General features: G+C 45.1%; 2 non-coding genes and 1 pseudogene across 2 annotated transcripts; all 3 read right to left on the minus strand.

The window, feature by feature from the left end:
• Window positions 1-4,607: 4,607 nt before the first annotated feature.
• Window positions 4,608-4,772, minus strand: LOC120475300 (U1 spliceosomal RNA). The gene has a single exon (XR_005621915.2). It is a non-coding gene; the product is annotated as a U1 spliceosomal RNA (small nuclear RNA).
• Window positions 4,773-5,097: 325 nt separating this feature from the next.
• LOC148995906 (U2 spliceosomal RNA) lies at window positions 5,098-5,288 on the minus strand. The gene has a single exon (XR_016149470.1). It is a non-coding gene; the product is annotated as a U2 spliceosomal RNA (small nuclear RNA).
• A 3,596-nt stretch (window positions 5,289-8,884) lies between these two features.
• Window positions 8,885-10,210, minus strand: LOC148995907 (uncharacterized; annotated as a pseudogene).
• Between the last annotated feature and the right edge of the window lie 126 nt (window positions 10,211-10,336).

Here is a 10,336-nt window from a genome sequence, read left to right on the forward strand (position 1 = left end):
AAGGTACCCTCACTTTTTGGGAATAGAAGCATTGTTGATACTGTTTTTTGTGTTGAGGTTGAACTTTTCACTTTATGTTTATGGCCTTTGCTATTTCTATAGCCTAATTATAGGCAATGAGGTTTCATGTATATTGACTTATTCATAAAAGACAGTGTAGTTCCTCTTTTTTTCTTTTAAAAGATAGAATTTTTGTAAGAGCTACAAAAGTTGTCAGTTCATAAATGCAAGTTAATTTCTTTGTGTAAATAAGATTTGTGTGATAAAAATGCACAAGTTCTTGTAGACATAGTGATACACATTCTCCTTTTTTTTGCCAAATAAACGAAAAGCATGTCAATTTCTTCTCTCTTGCTGTGTCAAAATCTCACCTAGCTTTCCTCTGAGATAGTCCCAAAATGTGCTTAAAGTCAAAGAGTCAAATTCAGTTTGTGCATGATTGCATGAATATAATTTTTTTTATACTGTATCCTAAAGTGTGGATAATTAAGCTATATATCACATGCTGAAGTACATTTCTAAAGTGTTAAAGATTAAAAGAAAAAAATAACAAGAACCGTACAGAACCGAAAACCGTGACACTAAAACCGCGATACAAACCGAACCGTCGGTTTCGTGAACCGTGCCACCCCTAGTTTTCATAAAATACTTCAGTTTCCTTTAAAATTTCTTTTGTGGTATAAACCTCCCTCCCTCCACTTTTCAAAGCTGTGATTGCCCCACCCCGTGAAATAATTTTTTTAAAGAAATACCTCATGCACCTTTCACCTTCCTCAATCTCCTTCTCCCTGCTCCTTAAAATGACACCTTTGCTTTGAATTTCGGATAAAACTGACATTTCTTGCTTTATTTCTTTGATTTCTTCACTAAAATCGATCCCATCGTTTAAAAGGTTAAAATATCTCTGTAGTCGTTTTTGCAGCCCCATCATGCGTTGATTTAATCTATTCTTTTTGATTTTTCCTATCTTTCTAAAAAACTGTCTCGGCCGTTCTTTTACCATCTCCCACCACTGTGCACGTGAGTCGTAGAAGTCTTGGAGGGTCTGCCATTGGCTGAACTGCTCCCTGTACTCACTGACTACATCTTTATCTTCCAAAAGGGAGCAGTTCAGCTTCCACAGCCCTCCCCCTGCAGTCACACCAGTGGGGAGTGAAAGGGTGCATGACAGCATTGTGTGATCTGAAAAAAAGAGGGGGGTTAATGTTGCATCGGTTGGCAGGCAGTCCCGTGTAAAAACGTAGTCAATGCGAGAGGCTCTGGTGCCGTCACCACTGAACCAGGTGAAGCCCTCCTCTCTCTGATGCATTGCTTTAAAACAGTCCACTAATTTAAAATCTCTAACTAAATCCTGCAATAAAACCGACGTTTTGTCAACTTTAAAATCCTCTGTCCTCTTCCTGTCTTTCTTGGTTAAAACGCAATTAAAATCCCCTGCTACCACTAGGGGAGCCCTACCTAACATGTGGGGCCGCAGGTCTTCTAAAAGCTCATACCTATTGTTTTTGTCTGTAAAACCATACACATTTAAAATGTTAAAATCCTTACCTAAAAAAGTCAGATTAGCTAAAATTGCCCGCCCGTCCCTCACCACAGTGCTGCCCTTCACCAAGATATTGGGGTTTTGTATTAAAATGGCGACACCGTCATTTTTATTAAAATTGGACCCACTCCAAATGGAAACTCCTGGGGTCCAAATCTCCTCCCACTTTCTGTAATTGGATAAAAAAGGCAGACCACATTCTTGTAATAAAAACACATCTGACTTAAAAGTTTTTAAAAAGGATAGGACACTCTGTGCTCGTATATTGCTCCTCACACTTCTCACATTGATGGTGGAGATAGTGAGAGCCATGAGCAGTATGGTTAAAAGAGTATGAGACATTTAAAAGCAACAAAAGGACTACAGAGATTTGATTAAAATCAGGTTATTTCTTGTTGCACTTGCCGTTCCTTTTCCCCAGAAAGCCTGGGATCAGGGAGGAAAGTGCTTGACGTCTCAGGGCTCACAGAGAGAACCTCTTGTGAAGCCTTTTGTGTCGATGTTCTTAGCTTAAAATGCAGAAAAGATACTTCATTAAGAGAGTCTGTGGGCCACACACAGTCTAGATCTTCCATGGGGGAACTATCTAGCCGGTGCGCTACCCGCAGCTTTTTCTCCTCTGTTTGGACCAGAGGAGATCTCGCAGTTCTTTTCTGCACTTGAGCATTGGGAAGAGAAGAATCTGTCTCACTCCCACTAGTTGACCCACTAGCCTCAGACACGGTGACAAGGGAGGAAGCCGTTTCCTCCTCTTTGTCGTCCACCTCTTCTTTACCATTATCATTTTGAGGATTGGCTTCCTCCCCCTGACCAGCTGTTCGAGTTGACTCCGCCCCTGTGGCCGCCCCACTTCCTTCTTCCAGTCCAATCCCTGAGGCTGGCTGAGGATTTGAATTTCCCGCCAAAACCTCAGGGCCCGCCTCCTTTATCGTTTGCTCTTTGGGTGGGGCGGCCATTTTGTTGTTTTTTAGCTTGTTGGCAAAACTTTGGGGGCAGTCTCTGTAGAGATGGGATGATTCTCCACAGAGGTTGCACTTTCTGCCATTTTTGCGCTCTTCAAAAGTGTGTCCAATTTCTCTGCACTTCCTACACACTACTTCTTGGCACGCCTCGGCGAGATGCCCAAGTTGGCCACACTTGCGGCATAGCTTGGGCATCCCTTGATAATGGATGTAACCTCTATTCTCTCCCAACACAATCATAGAAGGAATTTGACTCAGGCCATGGTAGCTGTTGGGATCTGCCCATTGTTTAATGGGCACTCTCCACGCACAGCTCCAGATACCGTCTTCATCTAAAACCTTGACTGGTTGACCACGAATAGAGCAATATCTTGCCAACCATACAGCAATGTCCTCTCCACTAACTGTTTCATTAAACATCCTGACAATCACCACTTTCAGTGAATTATCAGTCAGTTTTTCCACAGTGAACATGGAGAAATTGGCTTTACACAATTCATACCGAGCCCAAAAAGTACTTAGCAAGGAAGCAGAAGCAAAACTAACATCAAAGCCATGATTCAGGGGCAGAGTCAACAAGCAGTTTATATCCGTAGCCTTAAAACCGAGAGTCTGTTGGATGCACTTCCTGGAAAAGTCCAGCCTGGACATCGCCTGGAGAGTGCCATCCTCCTTTGTCTTAAATTTAAAACGCACGCTGTGGTGCCTCCTCATGCCGGCACGAGCAGCCGACATGTTGGAGGCACCACTAGCCTGCTGCGGCTAAAATCCAACAATAAATATACAATAAATAAATTAAAACCTGCTTACCTTAAAACCAGAAGATTCCTCGTAGAACGAGTCGTCAATTAAAAGCCGTTTGTCAATATACCTCCTGAAGGGTGTATGTCCCGTGTGACAAGCAACACACAAGACCAAGTCCAACAAGAGGCGATCGCTGTCTCAGACGTCCGACCAGACCACTAGATCTTAGCCAAAAGGCCGAGAAGCGATGACGCAGCGACGCCGAGGCGGGGGAGCCAGCAAAGGCCACGCCCACCTGGGCCGCGGCGAGAGGGTCTAAGGTCGCCGGCAAACAAGCTCAGCTCAGATTGGTTGACACCGAAAATGGATCACAACAGAGTGCACAGCACGACACTCTGGAGTGCAACCTGGGATTTTGGATCATCAACATTCCGCCTTAAAAGTGAGCGGGCAGACCAAAGCGTCCGTGGTAGAGACTTGAAACTCTGAGGGACGGTAGGACCGGCCCGGTACTACAACCTCACCAAGGCTCGCCCCGATCGGCCCCAAGGTGGCGCTGCAGCGATCAAAAGTACAAAATGGCTCGTAACTCCTCGACCGTCGGTCGCAGACCCAAGTGTCTTACATCACCGGAATCCTTGGCTCGAGCCGAACAAGATGCATGCCTCGGATTGGGTGGTCGCGCTGGCGAGATTTTCGGGTATTTTGGATTTTCTGAAAAACCTACTTTTGCACACTAGTCCTAGGTTTTTTGCCCGATCTGACCCAAACCGGTGCAGAAAGATTCTCTGGAGTCCGACTGCCAACAGGGATCGGGAAACAGTTGGAATTTCCATCCACGTTGGCGACGGTACGCCAAAACGTTGGGGGTGGGCGAGGCGGCTTTACTTAAACGGCTATAACTCTCCAACGGAATGAGACAATTGCACCCAACTCGGTACACCTGTGTACGGGCTCAGCCCGTGGTCACGTGAAGAGGAATGCGGCGACTGGCCACTTGGTGGCGCTGTAAACAGAAAAATACACAACATGGGTGGCTGTATATCACGTGACGTTTCACACGTGCACAATGTTTTCATACCACATGATAGAACTCCTCATTCCGAACAACTTTGCCTCCAGGACAACTGCTGTGAACTAAGTCGTCCGTTAAATATTGGAGACTATTTGAAGAATTGAGGAGAAAAAAGAAAACCCTCCTCACACAGACCGGTCCTAGACTGTTTCGTATCTCTCGAGCAACCGCCGCAGTTCAACTCTCTGGACTGCCTCTGGATATTGAAGAAGTGGAGAAAAAAAACAAAACAAAAGAACCTCAAGCGGAGCTTTAACAATCTGCCCTTTTAACCAGTGTTGTCCAGGGGAGAGCGCGAACGCAGTCCCCCACTACCATAAATTATGCAGTCGAGATTCCCACATTTGGGGAATTCGCAGGGGTCAGCACAACCCAGAGTGCAATGGCCGAGCCTCGCCCTGGGTGAACCACCTTTCTGATCATGGTGTCTCCCCTGCCAGGTAAGAATTCCCAGGCCTTCAGTCAGAAGCACCCTGTCCCTCTCCCCAATCCTCACCAGCGGTTTGCCAGTCAAAAAAGGGGCTTTTTTTTTTTTTGCACGCTCCGCATCCGGCTCCATGAGCCATAAATGTACATAATGCGCCGTCCCCGAATAGTGGACGGATCAGATGTTAAACTGACAGAGGAACAGGGGTTCCTTTTTGTCTTGTTTTTACACCACAATTCTACCCAGGCTAGTATAGCACATGATCACCTACAACACCCACTCACACTAGCTCCATTATCACCTTCTGCCACACAAGACCACTACATTTCTTTCATTGAACACTTTTGGAGGGTGCACCGTTCCCAGAAGTACTGCAATACCGGGTCGATGCGTGGAGTGGACGGAGCAAGCCCCTATTCCATCTCCCAGGACCAAAAATCAATTTAATATGTGGTGCCCGGGTAGGGCACGTATCAGATATTAAACTGATAAGAACAGATTTTTTTTTATTTATTTTTTTTTTATTCAACATGATTTTTACATACATTCAACGTATCATCTCATAACATAATTTTCCATGTATTCAACACATATCCATCCCATAACACGATTCTCTATACATTCAACATATATTCATCCCATAACATAATTTCCCAATATATTCAACATGCATCCATCCCATAACATAATTCTGTATACATTCAACATATATCATCCCATTACATAATTCCCCATACCTTCAACTTATCCCCATCCCACAACAAGTCAAACAACTTTTTCCACCTTTCTCTAGCTGCATGTTTGCCCCATCTTTGGTTATCCCACCTAATCCTTCCCTTTAATTCAGCCTCTACCCCCCGTATTAATCCCTCTGCCGAATTTTTCCCCTTCCCCCTCCTTATACGTTTCCTTTCCTCCCACAGCCCTTTCTTTATCAAACTCATTATTAACCAAAGTAAAAGGACATCTTTCCCTTCACCCCTCTTACACCTTATGCCCGCCATTACATTCTCACAGGAAACTTTAAAACTACCTGAAATCATCCTTAATAACCTCTCCCCCTTTGTCCATACACTTTGAGCAAATGCACACTCCCAAAATGCATGCCTGATAGTCTCTTCCCCCGAACACCCCTCCCTAGGACATCTCCCATCCTTAGCTAACCCGTGTCTGTACAAAATCTCATTCACTGGTAGACGCCTCAGAAAACATAACCAATTGAGATCTCTTAAACTATTCTCAAGATTTTTTGGCTGTATGTTCGTCCACACCACCTGCGGCACCCCGACCTGGACCGCACTGGACACCCTTTCTCTTACCACCCCATATAATTTCCTCTGCCCCAAACAAAACTCCACCTCCTTACTCTCAGGGTATTTATTCATCCACTTAGCAGCATGCTTATAGTGCCAAGGCTGCACCTCTGCTCTTGGACCGTCATTGGACCATCTCATTACGTGCCTTGCCTGATAAGAAAAAAACAACTTTAAAAAAAACCATGATGGATGCTTCCCTGTCTCCGCCAGCTGTGCTAGTATGGAAGACACAAACAAGCAATCAAGTTTTAAAGGTATATGAGGCACATCCCGCCCTCCTTTACTCACAGGGTTGAACATCTCGGACCTCTTCAAATACTCATACCTACCACCCCAGACAAAATTAAACACAAGCCTCAATACCACCTTCCTCATGCATGCAGGCAAAGGATAAATATAAGCTAAATACTGCATTGCTGGTAAAACATCCATCTTCAATATCAAAACCTTCCCAATCAATGACAACCTCCGCTCCTTCCATCTAGCTATCCTCACCTGTACTGACAAAATACGTTTCATCCAATTTAGAGTTGCTGACCCTTCACTCTGAAAATGTATGCCCAAAATTTTAACAGGGCCCTCACATACCTGCAGCCCACCAATCCCATCTCGCCTCTGTTTGAACCTTCCAAAGAACTTAACAGATGACTTTGAAATGTTCAAACTGGCCCCGGACGCTGAAGAAAACTCCCCAAATAAGTCCAAGGCTCTTTCAAGACACTTATCTGACTGCAGCAGCAACGTAGTGTCATCCGCATACTGCGATAACTTAACCACAGCTCCCTTGCTTCCCGGTATCATCAATCCCTTTATCCTACAGTCTATTCTGATTGCCTCTGCCACCGGCTCCATGTAAAGCACAAAGAGTAGTGGTGAGAGAGGACACCCCTGTCTCACCCCCTCCCTTAACTCAAAACCCTTGCCTAACCTCCCATTCACTTGGGCCACACAACTAGCTTCTTTATACAATGTTCTAATCCATCCTATAAAGATGTCCCCAAACCCCATCTTCTCCATAACCTTGAACATAAACGATCTATTCACCCTATCAAAGGCTTTAGCCTGATCCAAACTTACCAGCATCAACGGCAGGTCCCTCTCTTCAACCCATGCAATGGCATCCCTGATCAGCTGCAAATTCCATTTAGTGCTACGGCCCACTACCCCACATGTCTGATCAACATGCACTACATGAGGTAGTGCCTTCTTCAGCCTGTCTGCCAAAATCTTAGCTATGATCTTGTAATCCACAGTTAGCATTGTCAGCGGCCTGTAATTAGAAATATCTGCCCTATCACCTTTTTTGTAAAGAAGGGACATAACCCCAGTTGTCATTGAGCCTTTTACATTTTTGTTCCCCAACACCTCCCTGACCACTTCCACCAAATAAGGGCCTAATACATTGAAAAACTTAACATAAAACTCGACCGGCAAGCCATCAACTCCTGGTACTTTACCCTTACCCATCCGCTTCAAAGCTCCCTCAAGTTCTTCTAATGTTACCGGGGAGCTCAACTCTTCTTTTACCTCCACTGGAACTTTTTTGGACAGAAAATTAACAAACATTTCACTTTTCTCAGCAACTATGTCTCTTTCACTGAAAAACTGTTTGAAATGCTCTTCAACATATTCACTCATTTCATCTGTTTTTGATAAAACCCCTCCCTCCTTATCTATTAACTTCACAATTGCTTGCTTCTCTTTACGATCCCTCACTGATCTAAAGAGGCCTGCAGTGCAACTTTCCCCGTTCTCCCGAGCCTCCTGCCCCCTTATAAACAAAAACCTTTTAGCTTGGTCTTCATAAATCACCCTTATCTGTCTCTTCAGAGAATGAACCATGTCCCAGTCAAGAATACCCCCAACATTATACTCTTCAAACTTAAATTCTAAATCTCTTTGTAAAATTCCTGCCTGTTTCCAAATCTTCCTCATCCTACCTTTACAGTATTTGATAATCCACTCCTTTGAGCGACTTTTAGCCATTTCCCACCATCCCCCAACATCGCTATACAGGTCCCTCAACCCCTCCAACCCCTTAAAAAAGAATACGTACTCATCACAAAATTGTTTCTCCTTTAACACCTCTATATTCATCCTCCAATACCCCTTCCCAAACATTAAGTTATTCCCCTTGACTACAAACCAAACCATTTCATGATCAGAGAAAAATACAGGTCTTACTCCACCCCTTCTCAATGCAAAAGTTTTAGAAAGAAAAACATAATCTAACCTCTTCTCCACCCCCCTAGAATTCCTCCATGTGGTTACACAAATCTTTGGATTCACCACCTGACCCCCATCTACTAACCCATGCCCTTTCAAAACCCCTTCTAACACCGTCAGACTACTGTCCCCTGTATCTTTCAATTGCAAATTAAAATCCCCACCCATTATAATTTGCTTGTTAGTAGCACAAATTGTCAGCAAACATCCAAACATTTCCCTCCTTTCCTCAACTGTTTGAGGAGCATAAACAGAAAGCAATCTATATTCCCCACCCCTCCACTTTACATCAGCCCCAATCACCCTCCCCGGAAAAACAATGAAACTGTTTGTGATTTCGATCTCTTTATCCCCAAATAAAATCCCCACCCCTGAAGAATAAACCCCTCCCACACTCCATACTGCTCCCCCTCTCCCCCATTCTTTTGTAAATTTCCTAGCATCCTCTAAACTCTTTAAATGAACTTCTTGTAAAAAAAACACTGCACCCCTGTTGTTTCCTAAAAAAGAAAAAACAGCTTTACGCTTCACTGGATCTCTTATACCTCTAACATTAATAGACCCCACAGTCAGTTCATCACTGTCGAACATTTATTCGGCCAGCGGAGTGCCTTTAGTCTCTAATCCCTCCAGACTTACGGATCCAGTGCCGCTGGCTACCAGATCCGCCCATCGAATAGGCACCTCGTTGAGGACCCCTTCATCCATCTGATCCTCATCATCGCTGCCAGCTTTCCCCTCTGACAGCATAAACAATGGCCTCGCGTTGTCCATCTCAAGCCCCTCTTGACTGTCTGTGGACGAGGATTCCTCTGAATAACTTAACTTTAGCATCTTTTCAGCTCTCGGCCTCTTGCCAGGCCTCTCTTTTTCCCTTTCCGCCTTCCTTACCAGCGGACTCTCTTCACCTCTCGATTCCTTTAGGAGGCCTTGTCTCTCCACCTCCATCTCGTTATCCATGTCACTTGGCCGCTGCACCGCGACACTAAAATGTTCTCCATTCAATGCCTCCAAGAACGCCACCATCACATCTTCCTCCGTCGCATTACCATCTTCTGCCATTTTGGCCCCCTCCTTCTCTTCCTCAACCGCCTTCATCTCCTCTCCACGTGGCACAGTAACATCTTGTTGGCTGTCCTCCACCGCCTGTCTCTCTGTTTCTTCCACCCCCCTTCCTCTGCCATGCTGCCTCCGACCAGCCTTACAGTCCTTCATCAAGTGGTCTAATGAACCACAGCTGTGGCAAGTCTTAGGCATGCTGCACTCTTTAGCTGTGTGGCCCAGCTTGGAACACCGCCGACATCTTTCTTCACCACATCTCCCATCATCATGCCCGTACCGTCTACACCTTCTACAGAAAGGGGGCTGCCGGGAGTAGAACAGAAAACCTTTATCAGCCCCAATGTTGAAATAGGCAGGAGGGTGCATCAACCCCTCAAACCCACTCTCGTTGGTCTTCAAAAGTACTTGAAATTGCCTTTTCCCAGTCCATAAACCCACTCCATCTTTCAAATATCTTGCAGGTGTAAGGACTTCAGCATAATTAGCAAGGAACGTCGTCAATGCCTCATCAGTAACGTATGGGTTGAACATGTGCAAAGTAATGACTCTGAAATTGGGTCTGTCCAGGCTTACCACATTGAATTTCCCCATGATACCATCTTTGCCACTCTTCCCAACTTTGTCCATCACTTCTTTGTATAATTCCACCGTGGTCAACGTTACATCAAATCATTTCTCCATCCTGTTGGTTTGCAAGCAGTACACTTCCTCCACCTTCAGTTTCAATTTATCCAAAAGTATAACACGTGCAAAAACTTCTCTCTCCATCATCTCCACCGTAGACTCCTTCATTTGGAACCGTAGAGTATTTCTCAGACCCGCCCTTGGGACTGAAGGCGCCGTTGCCGCAGTCATCATCCTTCTTCAAAGATCAAACCGAAACTACACTTGATCTTAGCCAAAAGGCCGAGAAGCGATGACGCAGCGACGCCGAGGCGGGGGAGCCGGCAAAGGCCACGCCCACCTGGGCCGCGGCGAGAG

Source organism: Pimephales promelas, chromosome 2 (genome assembly GCF_988280905.1).
Source record: "Pimephales promelas chromosome 2, fPimPro1.hap1.1, whole genome shotgun sequence".
Lineage (NCBI taxonomy): Eukaryota > Metazoa > Chordata > Actinopteri > Cypriniformes > Leuciscidae > Pimephales > Pimephales promelas.